The sequence below is a fragment of the Schistocerca serialis genome, chromosome 4 (genome assembly GCF_023864345.2).
Source record: "Schistocerca serialis cubense isolate TAMUIC-IGC-003099 chromosome 4, iqSchSeri2.2, whole genome shotgun sequence".
NCBI classification, from domain to species: Eukaryota; Metazoa; Arthropoda; class Insecta; order Orthoptera; family Acrididae; genus Schistocerca; species Schistocerca serialis.
Window position 1 is genome coordinate 297,837,339 of NC_064641.1, and position 13,816 is coordinate 297,851,154.

The 13,816-nt window shown below is 42.6% G+C and overlaps 1 non-coding gene across 1 annotated transcript; it reads left to right on the forward strand.

Annotated features, from left to right (window-relative positions):
- The first annotated feature begins 13,330 nt into the window (after window positions 1-13,330).
- Window positions 13,331-13,414, forward strand: Trnal-cag (transfer RNA leucine (anticodon CAG)). The gene has a single exon. It is a non-coding gene; the product is annotated as a tRNA-Leu (tRNA).
- Window positions 13,415-13,816: the final 402 nt, after the last annotated feature.

Consider the following 13,816-nt stretch of genomic DNA (forward strand, 5'->3'; position numbering starts at 1 on the left):
CCATTCGGATCTCCGGGCGGGGACTACTCAGGAGGACGTCGTTATCAGGAGAAAGAAAACTGGTGTTCTACTGATCGGAGCGTGGAATGTCAGATCCCTTAATCGGGCAGGTAGGTTAGAAAATTTAAAAAGCAAAATGGATAGGTTAAAGTTAGATATAGTGGGAATTAGTGAAGTTCGGTGGCAGGAGGAACAAGACTTTTGGTCTGGTGACTACAGGGTTATAAACACAAAATCAAATAGGGGTAATGCAGGAGTAGGTTTAATAATGAATAAAAAAATAGGAGTGCGGGTTAGCTACTACAAACATGTGGTGTCACCGCCAGACACCACACTTGCTAGGTGGTAGCCTTTTAAATCGGCCGCGGTCCGGTAGTATACGTCGGACCAGCGTGTCGCCACTGTCAGTGATAGCAGACCGAGCGCCACCACACAGCAGGTCTAGAGAGACGTCCTGGCACTCGCCCCAGGTGTACAGCCGACTTTGCTAGCGATGCTACACTGACGAAGACTCTCTCATTTGCCGAGAAAATAGTTAGCATATCCTTCAGCTAAGTCAATTGCTACGACCTAGCAAGGCGCCGTATTCAATTGATATTTATTATATGAAGCATGTACCATCAAGAGCGATGTTCTACAATTATGGATTAAAGTTAAGTATTACAGCAACTGCGTCCATTTTCTAAGTTCTCATTTCCTTTTAACTGTTCCAGACCTCACGCCAATCTGCGTGAGTTTAAGCGCGTGCCTTTCGGCTTCCTCTCATTGTGTCTAGGCTGTCTTGTCTAGACACAACAAAACAGCATAGTGAACGCATTATTGTGGCCAAGATAGACACAAAGCCCATGCCTACTACAGTAGTACAAGTTTATATGCCAACTAGCTCTGCAGATGATGAAGAAATAGATGAAATGTATGACGAGATAAAAGAAATTATTCAGGTTGTGAAGGGAGACGAAAATTTAATAGTCATGGGTGACTGGAATTCGTCAGTAGGAAAAGGGAGAGAAGGAAACATAGTAGGTGAATACGGATTGGGGGGAAGAAATGAAAGAGGAAGCCGTCTTGTAGAATTTTGCACAGAGCATAACTTAATCATAACTAACACTTGGTTCAAGAATCATAAAAGAGGGTTGTATACCTGGAAGAATTCTGGAGATACTAAAAGGTATCAGACAGATTATATAATGGTAAGACAGAGATTTAGGAACCAGGTTTTAAATTGTAAAACATTTCCAGGGGCAGATGTGGATTCTGACCACAATCTATTGGTTATGAACTGCAGATTGAAACTGAAGAAACTGCAAAAAGGTGGGAATTTAAGGAGATGGGACCTGGATAAACTGAAAGAACCAGAGGTTGTAGAGAGGTTCAGGGAGAGCATAAGGGAACAATTGACAGGAATGGGGGAAAGAAATACAGTAGAAGAAAAATGGGTAGCTCTGAGGGATGTAGTAGTGAAGGCAGCAGACGATCAAGTAGGTAAAAAGACGAGGGCTAATAGAAATCCTTGGGTAACAGAAGAAATATTGAATTTAATTGATGAAAGGAGAAAATATAAAAATGCAGTAAATGAAGCAGGCAAAAAGGAATACAAACGTCTCAAAATTGAGATCGGCTGGAGGTGCAAAATGGCTAAGCAGGGATGGCTAGAGGACGAATGTAAGGATGTAGAGGCTTGTCTCACTAGGGGTAAGATAGATACTGCCTACAGGAAAATTAAAGAGACCTTTGGAGAGAAGAGAACCACTTGTATGAATATCAAGAGCTCAGATGGCAACCCAGTTCTAAGCAAAGAAGGAAAGGTAGAAAGGTGGAAAGAGTATATAGAGGGTTTATACAAGGGCAATGTACTTGAGGACAATATTATGGAAATGGAAGAGGATGTAGATGAAGACGAAATGGGAGATAAGATACTGCGTGAAGAGTTTGACAGAGCACTGAAAGACCTGAGTCGAAACAAGGCCCCGGGAGTAGACAACATTCCATTAGAACTACTGACAGCCTTGGGAGAGCCAGTCATGACAAAACTCTATCATCTGCTGAGCAAGATGTATGAGACACGCGAAATACCCTCAGACTTCAAGAAGAATATAATAATTCCAATCCCAAAGAAAGCAGGTGTTGACAGATGTGAAAATTACCGAACTATCAGTTTAATAAGTCACAGGTGCAAAATACTAACGCGAATTGTTTACAGACGAATGGAAAAACTGGTAGAAGCGGACCTCGGGGAAGATCAGTTTGGATTCCGTAGAAATGTTGGAACACGTGAGGCAATACTGACCTTACGACTTAACTTAGAAGATACATTAAGGAAAGGCAAACCTACGTTTCTAGCATTTGTAGACTTAGAGAAAGCTTTTGACAATGTTAACTGGAATACTCTCTTTCAAATTCTGAAGGTGGCAGGGGTAAAATACAGGGAGAGAAAGGATATTTACAATTTGTACAGCAACCAGATGGCAGTAATAAGAGTCGAGGGTCATGAAAGGGAAGCAGTGGTTGGGAAAGGAGTGAGACAAGGTTGTAGCCTCTCCCCGATGTTATTCAATCTGTATATTGAGCAAGCAGTAAAGGAAACAAAAGAAAAATTCGGAGTCGGTATTAAAATTCATGGAGAAGAAGTAAAAACTTTGAGGTTCGCCGATGACATTGTAATTCTGTCAGAGACAGCAAAGGACTTGGAAGAGCTGTTGAACGGAATGGACAGTGTCTTGAAAGAAGGATATAAGATGAACATCAACAAAAGCAAAACGAGGAAAATGGAATGTAGTCAAATTAAATCGGGGGATGCTGAGGGAATTAGATTAGGAAATGAGACACTTAAAGTAGTAAAGGAGTTTTGCTATTTAGGGAGTAAAATAACTGATGATGGTCGAAGTAGAGAGGATATAAAATGTAGACTGGCAATGGCAAGGAAATCGTTTCTGAAGAAGAGAAATTTGTTAACATCGAGTATAGATTTAAGTGTCAGGAAGTCGTTTCTGAAAGTATTTGTATGGAGTGTAGCCATGTATGGAAGTGAAACATGGACGATAACTAGTTTGGACAAGAAGAGAATAGAAGCTTTCGAAATGTGGTGCTACAGAAGAATGCTGAAGTTTAGGTGGGTAGATCATGTAACTAATGAGGAGGTATTGAATAGGATTGGGGAGAAGAGAAGTTTGTGGCACAACTTGACTAGAAGAAGGGATCGGTTGGTAGGACATGTTTTGAGGCATCAAGGAATCACAAATTTAGCATTGGAGGGCAGCGCGGAGGGTAAAAATCGTAGAAGGAGACCAAGGGATGAATACACTAAGCAGATTCAGAAGGATGTAGGTTGCAGTAAGTACTGGGAGATGAAGAAGCTTGCACAGGATAGAGTAGCATGGAGAGCTGCATCAAACCAGTCTCAGGACTGAAGACTACAACAACAACAACAACTGCAGAACAGTGTAACGTTAGGAGAACATCTGTTTTGTTCTATGATAATTTCTCTCTTGCCAGTACCTTCTTGGTACTGACCCCAGACACTAGAACAATACTAGAGAATTGAAAGCACAGTTGATGTATGTGAAATGCTCCAAAATCCGCCCATCTGGAGGTCCATCTTGCATAAACCACACATTTCTTCCTAACCGCCCGTCATATCACCACAACACTCTCATATATACTGTACACCGATAAGGGGTGCAAACTTCCTCGACATGCACACATTTGGAGAGATTCTGTACGCTTTGATGGTTGCTTTGAGTACGATTGGTGCGAAACAGTCTTAACTGAACAGTAGTTCCGGACTCATCTCACTCTGTTGCTTCATAAGTCGTGGGGTAGCGGGTATACCACCTTCCAACCTCTAGTCAATTACACAATAAATCGGCTGCAGTGTTTCAGGAAGAGTTGATAAAAAAAAGTGCAGGGAAATCTTTCAATATCCAACTTTATCCAATGAATGCGAGAATACTCAGCAACACACATCCACACAGGGGAAGATGGTTAATTGTAAACATAAATTCTGCACTATGATCGAAGAACTAAAAATATGTAGATAACATAACTGCATCAGGACGCGGTTGTGTGTACTTTGGTGTATATGTCAGAGAATTGGAGTTGAAGGTATGTACTGCACAGTCATCTATCTTCATTCGCAACCTAACGTATGGCACCCGCAAAGTAGAGTAGGGATGGTTTAGTGATGGTGTGTATTTCGAAGAAGCATGACTTTCTACCTCCTGTTCACAAAAGCATTCTTCAGGGCCTCGCCAAAAGAGGCACATATCCTTCCTCCACATGAAGGCTATTAAAACAGACTCTGCTAGTGACTCCACACTACAGGTATACCTGCATAACGACCGCCTAGTGAGTAGCAGCCAGTGGTGGCTGTCCCAACAAAGATTAATCTAACCAAGTGGCATTGTCCTCCACATTTGCCAGCGGGTTCTTCTGGGAATTCTCCTGGGGGTAGCCTCACCTGGCTGGCCAACATGACCTGCAGCAAACCTGTTCATCTGCAGCCCAGCACCTTGTGCTTTCACGGTGTTCTCTTAGGTGAAACCTGTAATTCAATATGAAAATCTAATCTGTGTTAAATAAGTACTGTCAGTCATTGGTGTTGATACACATCTCGTTTATTAGTCGTTTACCAGTGGGGACTAATTTTTCTGATTTCAGTGGTCTTTTTAAGTCTGGTTTTACACAGTTCTGTGACAATTTGGGGATGAATGACTGTATATATACCACTGAAACCACTGTGAATTTTTCATCGTCGTAAAAAAGTAGACAATTCAGCTTGAAAGCTGTGTGTGTGTGTGTGTGTGTGTGTGTGTGTGTGTGTGTGTGTGTGTGTGTGTGTGCATGCATGTTTAGGTGTGTTTCTGTGCATTAGAAAAAACCTTAGACTACTTTCAAAGGTTGAGACAAGCAAGCCCTGATATTTTAGTGATATGCAGAATGGTATACACACACTCTCTCTCTCTCTCTTTCCTAGCATTTAATCCCGACTTGCGGGGTCTGCTGGTTAATCGGACGTGGCATGTCAGTTTTAAGAGGTGGCCAGATACCCTTCCTGTCACCACCCTGTAACCCACGGGAAGGAATTAGTGCACCCCAACTGTCTGCGTCTTGTGTAATCCATGGAATAGTGCGAATGTGTTCAGATGTCTGCGAGCCTTGTAACTGAGGTGGAACGTGGGGACCACCCCTGTATTCAACTATCAGGATGTGGAAAACCGCCTAAAAACCACATCCATACTGGCTGGCACTCTGGCCCTTGTCGTTAATCCGCTGGGCAGATTCGATCTGGGGCCAACGCGCCTACTCGAGTCCAGGAAGCAGCGCGTTAGTGCTCTCGGCTACCCTGGCGTGTCAGAATGACATACACTGATCAGTAAGAACATTATGACCACCGACCTGCTATCGATATAAACCTGTCCATGTGATAGCAGCGTCACTTGGCGAGGAATGACAGCCAGTAAGACACACCCATGGTGTACGTAGTGTCAGTTAGTGTGCTGTCCATCAGTAGAATGGAGAAGGCGTGCCATCTATCTGAGATTGAAAGTGGGCACACAGTGATGGCCTGGAGGCTCGCCACGAGTATTTCAAACACTGCACGACCTGTCAGATGTTCGAGATGTACTCTGGTGAGTGTCTCCAACACGTGACAAATAAAACAGGACAGGCGGCGAACTGTGGCGGTACTAACATCAGGCTTGGGCAGAGTACAAGTGCGTGTGTACACACAGTGCACTGAACACTACTAACGATGGATGTTGGTGCAGTGGCTGAGCGTTGCATGTCCTGATGAGTCCCAATATCTTGTTCATCATGCCGATGGGAGGGCGTGAATCCGTCGTCTTCAAGAGTTACAGCTCCTTTACACCTGTACTGTGGGACGAAGACACGATGGCGGCGGCTCCATTATGCTCTGGGGAGCATTTATATGGACATACATGGGTCTAGTGGAACTCGTGCAAGGCACCATGATACCCAAGGAGTATCGTACACTGGTTGCAGACAACGCACACTTCTTCATGATGATCATGTTTCTCGACAGCAATGGCATTCTTTAGCAAGATAATGCTCCATGTCACAAGGTCAAACATTGTGATGGAGTGATTCGAGGGACACAGCGGCGAGTTCCAATTGAGGTGCTGGGCCCCCAGCTCGTCATATGAACCCAATCTAACACATATGGGCTGTGATTGAACGTGGCGTCAGAGTTCATCGCCCCCATTCCAGGAATTTACGGGAATTAGGTGACTTGTGTGTTTACATGTCGTGTCAGTTCCCTCCAGCGATCTACCAATGCCTCTCTGCTTCCGTGCCACGATGTGTCTCCTCTCTTATCCGTGCGAAAAGTGGACATACCGGATATTATGTTGGTGGTCATAGTTTTTTGGCTGATTAGTGTACGTAATGTCTAAAGAAAAAGCTTCAATCGCTATCTGACTCTAGAAACACCTATAAGGTAATCACACAGCACTCACTTTCATATATCTTGCACAACGAAAAGGGGGGAAAGAACCTGAATATCTTAAAAACAGTAATTAATGCACAAATGAACAGTTTCATGAAAACAACAAGTTGTGTGAATAAGTGTTAGACTTTCGCTGATACAGTGTGGCACAAAATGAGAACGTGGATCTGAGTTAAGTAGTAGAAGTGAAATGGAGCGGTCAGTCACCCCCTGCTGCTGTTATTCTGTCGGCGAGAACGTCCAGTTTCGGTAAGAATGGCGCAATGGACCGTTCAGAATCGCATTTTCACTATTGAACTTTATTTTACCGTTCAACAGCTTTTCCATACACAGTTCAATGTTAAGAGTAATGATTCGATACCTGATCCCAATACAGTATCTCGTTGTGTTAGATCGTTGTGCACAACTGGACCACATATGGAGAAAAAGTCGACTGGTCGTCCTCGTATGCCGCGAATTCCAGAAAATGTCGACAGCGTAAGAGCATTTGTTCTTCGAACTCCAGAATCCACTTGGCGGAGTGCTCGGACTTTGGACAGGCCCCATCGCTCGTTAAAGCGCACCCTGACGTGTCAGTTACAATTGTATCCTTATAAAGATATGATCGTACTGTAGCTTCACGTATGTGATTTTGATGAACGGTGACTATTTTGTGCGAGATTTCTTGATGTTCTTGCTACTGATTTTGTTATTGATGAGTGATGATGTTCTGGGGCCACAACTTGAGGCTTTGGAGTCACGTAACAGGCATGTGGTTCCAACATGGCGACGCCGCAGCCGATACAGCTAATGCGTCACTGACGTTTCTTCGAGAAATGTTTCCTCGGCACTCGATCTCACGTTTCGGCCATCTCCACTGACCTGCACACTCTCCAGATCTGTCGGTTTGCGACCTCTTCTTATCGGATCACTTGGAATGCAAAGTCTATTGCAGCAAACCTCGTTTACTTAACGACCTGAAGGTTGCAATATGTGAGGAAATTGCTGCTATTTCACAGAACACTATGACAGAAATTATGCAGAACTTCAAAGAGATACTTTTAATGTGTGTGGACGAAGAAGGACGTCATCTTTAAAAAATTATTCCTGTTCTTGAATTGGATAACTTACAGATTGTATTGGTGTAAATACATTTAATACGTTATCAAATTAAACTAATCACAACAGTTTGAAACTCATGCGTTCTTTTTGCGGCACCCTGGAGTGGCCAGTTGTGCTCTGGAGCTGTTTCCCTGGTTCTGTACACATAAATTCAGAATGTATGAAACGTTTAACTAGCTGAAAGATTGTTTAATAAAATGCTAAAAGTTTATTGGTCTTACAACGATAGCAGTTCAGCTCAGCAGTGGTACCACGTGTCTCATACTGGCGACCAGCAAGTCGTATTCTTCCTTACCTCACACAATTGGTGCAAATTACCTAATCCGCGAAGAGATGGTGCTTAACATTAATAATTTATTGGTAATTCTGCGATGAAATATTGGTTAAGAAAATTAAATAAGAGTTACACACTTGAATATCACCAGTAGACGGCCTGGTATTGTGGCACGTTTAAAGAAGGTATGAACAGGAAAATTTGTTTCTGGAAAACAAATACTTGATTTCAATTGTATCGAATTCTCCATTAAAAACATATCACACGGTTTAAAACTCCGTAAGGATAACACAGACCACACTTCTCGTTATACAACAAAGATACTATCACCGCAAACATAAAGTTAACATTGAAGAATTTAGATTGTGCGGAATGAAATGCAGTTTCAAATGATGTAGTAACCAGCGTCCAGTAATTTGATAGTTCACAACCTCTCCGAACTTATTTCATTGCGTGTCAGCATGCCGAAGGATACCAGCACGCAAAGTAACTCTAATAAACAAACTCGGCTCACCTCACACGGTAAGTCGCATTTAGTAGAGAAAATACATTGGATGATCTCACCAGACATCCTCCACATAGTGAAGACTGGTAGATAACGTGGCTATCCTTAAAACAAAAGTGACTTCTTTTTCTTCCTCTTCCGTAACTTTGTATGTTCGAATATTCCGCCACCGTCGTTTGGTTGTTGGTACTTATTCTATTCACCTTCTTTCACGTTGGTGAGCAGTGGTTTACTCAGAGGTTATCTACTGGGCTGCCTAACAACATAGTTGTGCCAACAGTGTTTCAGAAATACCTTCGCCTTACGATTTTTCAGAAAAATTCTATAAATGACACATTCGCTGAAAATGGCATTATTCGTGGTTAATAGGCTGGCTGATTGCAAGTACTGTTCGACATATCGTTGAGGGCTCCTGTAAGCGAATCAACATTATGAGGGTTGCGTAATTTCCGTCTCGAAACACCTGCTGTTAATAAGGAATGGAACTGAATGGTTCAGACTGGAACCTTTTACTCGTGAATTATAGCAGCACCAGTCCAACCAGTATTTGTACTGGTAATTGCTCCCTAGCCTTGACGGATTAATCACAACACTTACCCCTGCGGCAATCTCCACTTATTTTCCTTTTTGTTTAGCGTAGTTTTCCAGTCAGTGAAATATAACAGGGTGTTTATCGGTCCTGTAAGCCAACTGACGTCGGAACAGTTTCTCGCTACAACTCTGTCGTATTTGTAGTTGTCATACGAAATTAGTCCATAGCATTTTTTGGACTTTAACTTTGAATTCAACTTAACATGGGCCTGCAGTGCCTTCATAGAACACAGAAGAACCGTACTTCTTTCTTTCGGTATTTGATGGCACACTGACTGTAAGACAGGTAAAGAGGGGTACGTGCTCATATCTTATAAGAATTATTGGAGAAGTAAATAATCTTAGACTCATTGCAGAAACAATCTCTGCATTTTTTAGAAATATTTTAGGCTTATCATGTGAAATACTTATCAAGATCACCTGAACGATATTTGAAGCTTTTCCAGCTACAGCGTGGAGCTTTAACGTAATGCCTTTAATTTTGAACAAGTACTGCAACCAAATACTCTGACACAAACATCGTATTACGAACAGCGCTGCATGCTTTCTTTGGTGGCATTGCGCTAGCGACCGAAAGCGGTAATGTTGCCATCTAAAGACGAAACTAATACCTCATAGGGAACTAAATAACTACAGAAAACATTTTCACCAAGCAAGGTGGCGCAGTGGTTAGCACACTGTATTCGTGTTTGGGAGGACGACGGTTCGACCACACATCCGCCCATCCAGAGTTAGGTTTTCCGTGATTTCTCTAAATCGCTTTGCGTATCTGCCGGGGTGGTTCCTTTGAAAGAGCAAGGCATCCTTGGCACAGTCCGAGCTTGCGCTCCGTCTCTAATGATGTCGATGACGACGGGATGTTAAACCTAATCTTCCACCATTTCCTCCAGAAAACATTCTACTAACATCTTGAACATTATAAACGGTATAGTTTTTTATTAATGGGAGGTGGGGGGAGAGGGTGTCAGGGAAGTAGAGAAGCATCCTTAACATTTATCACGTAAACTTTTGTTCTTTCCACTAATTATAGTGGAGGAAGAACCAGGTCCTATTCAAATCTGCCAAGAGCTTGAGGAAAACATAACTGTAGTTGAAGGGCAACTGGTTTCCATTAAAATCCGCCAAGAGCTCTAAAAAAGCATAAAAAAAGCATAAAGGGTTGTTCTCACTGGTGCCGATTTTGACTGTGTTGTGCATACTTTAGTAACGCTTTCGGCATAGTTGATCTCCCGATAGTTCCGGGAATATAACTGTGCTCTGTTTACTTTTTGTGCATACCATTAGTGGAAATTCGTTTTCTATTACTATTAATGATCGGTTTCCTAATTCTGCTAGCTACTGTGGCTGAGATGTAATGTTTTTATAGCAAATATTTCAAGATGCTATAAATTCCTTGTCCTGCACTGTAGGTTTCAAAGAAGGCAGTTTCCATTACGAAGAGCAAAGGTGAACACAATATGGACTTTCACCTTTTTTAATTACGATTCAGTAATTATATGTAAGAAGTAGGAATGCTACAGCCTGCATCCACAAAGTACACAAAAACATTGAAAGTAAACGTTGCCCACAGATGATTTCAACAATGCTGTTTGATAACGACATGTCAGATTGTCCATCCGGCTAGTGCATAGGAGGTAAGTGCCTGAAATTAATTCTTGTTCATACCACGACTGATCACGTGTGATAGTCCTGGTTGTGGCTGCCAGTATTTTATTTTACTAGAAGGTCGCCTTGTTGCAGCTTGATGCACGTGAAGTAGCATATGGTCCAAAAGTGGAGTGAGGTAATAGTGACACATGGTACAGCATGTACCAGTCCTGTGGGAGAGTCCACCAATTGTACTGAACTTGCTTCTGATTGGTCTGTCCGTTCCGGTGCTGGACGCCAAAACGCCTAACTTCTCTTATTAATTTTTTAAATACTTTTCATTGCATTCAACCCAGTTTTTAGTGTGACAACCTCTCATAGTTACCCTACGAGACTATCGTTTTTGTTTATTAAATTTCATTCGTTTTGAGAAACATGAAAGTAAACGACATTGCAATCGAAGGGCTTCCGACACTGTCAGGTCGCTTTGGCGCGCCTTCGAAACGAAGTATGGTACTTCGGCTGCGCTAGCCACTCTGTTTCGGGCGTTCTGGAGGGCCGGACACGTATCCCAGTATTGTCCGTTACTTAGTTGTGAATATGTAATAGGCACGCTGTTATGGGTGTTCTTCAGAGCCGGACATGTTGTACGCTATTTCCAGGTTAACTTAGTTGTGGATATGTAATACTCACTTTGTCTAGTGCGTACGGGAGAGCCTGACATGTGTATCATATTTCGGAAGTTGGATGGAAAATTTACCATACAATGAATGAAGCTATGTCGAGTGTTGTAAAAGACAGTGGAAATTTGTGAATATTTGAATAATAACCAAACAGGATACATTAATGAGAAGTGTCGCCTGCCATCATTGTCAATACTACAGATCTTGTCCTCTGTAGTTACGGAGACTAACCTGGGCAAGTGGCATCCCGCAAAAAGCACAATCACAGGTTTGAATTGACAGTGTAGCAGCCTCCGCCGAAGAAGATCACACGACCGACGAGTTGTCTTCTGCGCTGGGGACACAACTTTGAAAGACGACAGGTTGGTGGAAAGAACGGTCAGAGACTCTTATTCAATCTCTCCAGATCTCTCCAGCTGCCAGATATGACTTCCAAGGGGACGCATAATTTATACACGATCTGTTCGTGTCTATTACACTGTGCACGTTTTCAAAAATAAAAATTTTTCGTCTGATTATGTACTTCAGCTAAGTTACATGGAGTGTGGGACTGTGAGGAAACTGGAAAAGAAAAGAACTGGAGCATCTATCATGTGGTGCTGTAGAAGGGTATTAAAAATTCAGGTGGACTGATAAGAAATAAGGGTGTTATCCACAGAAACGACGAGCAGACATATATGTAGAAAACAATGACAAGAAGAAGGGAGAGAGTGACAGAACCTGTGTTAAGACATATGGGAATAACTTCCTTGATACAACAGCGCACAGTAGAGAATAAAAGCTGTAGGGAAAGACAAGAGACGGGAATATATGCAACAAATAATTGAGGAGGTTGGGTGTAGGTGCAGCTCTGACATGAACTGGGTGACAAAGGAGAGATAGTCTGGCGGGCAGCATCATGCCAGATGACTAACGACACTAAAAAATTAGAAAAAAAAAAAAGTTCAACGTAACGAGTAAACTTCGTCACAGTGTACGGCTGCCTCACCATTAAAATACCGGTACTGCTGCAAATGTGCTGATAAAATGTGAAAATCACCTGTAATGACCGGAACAGTCTTGGTAATCGACTATAGTAAATAGTAACCGTGAAATACATAATCTATTATATCCGTCCAACAATTGCTGCGTCTCTCTAAGACTTATGTCTGCTCCTGTAAAAGATTCTCATCCGCTGGCATCCGCAAGGGGAGTGGGTGGGCGGTAGGAGGGGGGCTAAAAGTACTCATTTGACCTCCCCCTCCCATTCACAAACTGAATGGACAACCATTAATTCTTTGACTGTGAGACATGATAGCTCTTTTGTTGTATCTCACGGTGGTTTGCAGTTTGTAGAGGTAGATAAAAAATTTTCTAGCGTGCGCATCCCCCGTTGGAAAATTTCTACGGACGCCTGTGCTTTCATCTGATGATTTTATGAGGAGTAAATCGTAGAATGTTTATTTCAGGGTTTTAATTTCTTAACTGCATCATAGGAGATTTTAACTATGCGAAAATCACGTCACAAGCACAACAAGCTGTCGACATTTAATTGGTCATAGTTCCAGAAGCAACTCGTCGTTAAATTATCCCTTTAGGCACTTGTAAAACAGTATAATGAAAACTGGCAGACCAGTACTCCCATAGTGTAGCTTCAGTAGACTGGTTTCCAGTCCTTCAAGCCTGCCGCTCACAACTCCTAGTTTCATATTGACTGCTAGTCTCTAATACCCTAAACAAATACATTTGCTGAACTATACGCGTCCTGTAAATGCGTTTCGTAAGGCGATCTTCAATAGCAATTAAGTTTCGGATGCTAAGTAGAGTTATCGGGAGTTCGATATCGCTCTTGATTTAACAGTTTCTGTTTTATTAAGGAAATAAAACAATCTGCAAGCGATAGTTTACGTGACAGAGAGAAACCGATAGACACAAGTGCTTGTTACGCATCTTCGCAAAGGAAACCAAGCAACAAATCAGTCTTTCACAAGTTCACAGGTACAGCCTGCAGGTTTGGCGTACTGCTCTCCCTGTGACGTGCGTCGACTGTGAAAAATTATTGAAATATTGCACACATTCCACACGTACAGCACTAGCTCTTTTAATACTCACGGAATTACTGCCATTTCAGATACTGGATGATGTATGTCAGGATGGCCGAGCGGTCTAAGGCGCTGCGTTCAGGTCGCAGTCCACTTCTGTGGGCGTGGGTTCGAATCCCACTTCTGACAAATATTTTTACCAGTCTTCCTTTATTTCTTCACCTTATGTTAGTTGTAAAATAATGTTAGTATCATGTAATTTGGGTTGTCTGATGTTTTTTGTCTTGTACGTAGTCTGCCGCCGGCAGTGCTGCGAGGCGGTCACGCGCCAGAGCGCTGCGGGCGAGGCGCGCACGGTGTGTTTGTGTTTACTTCGGCCGCTGTAAGTGCCATTTTCCTTCTAGACCACCATGGCGCACAACTATCGGAAGAAGACATTACGTTTCAACTTTTGTTCCGACTTCGCCCGACCCAAGGCCCTGGAGGTAGAACGATTTATACGCGATGAAGTTAAAATACCACCAACGGATCTAATTGGTATCCACTTGTCCATAGTTAGCAGTACCGTCTACGTCAAAATGATCAACGATG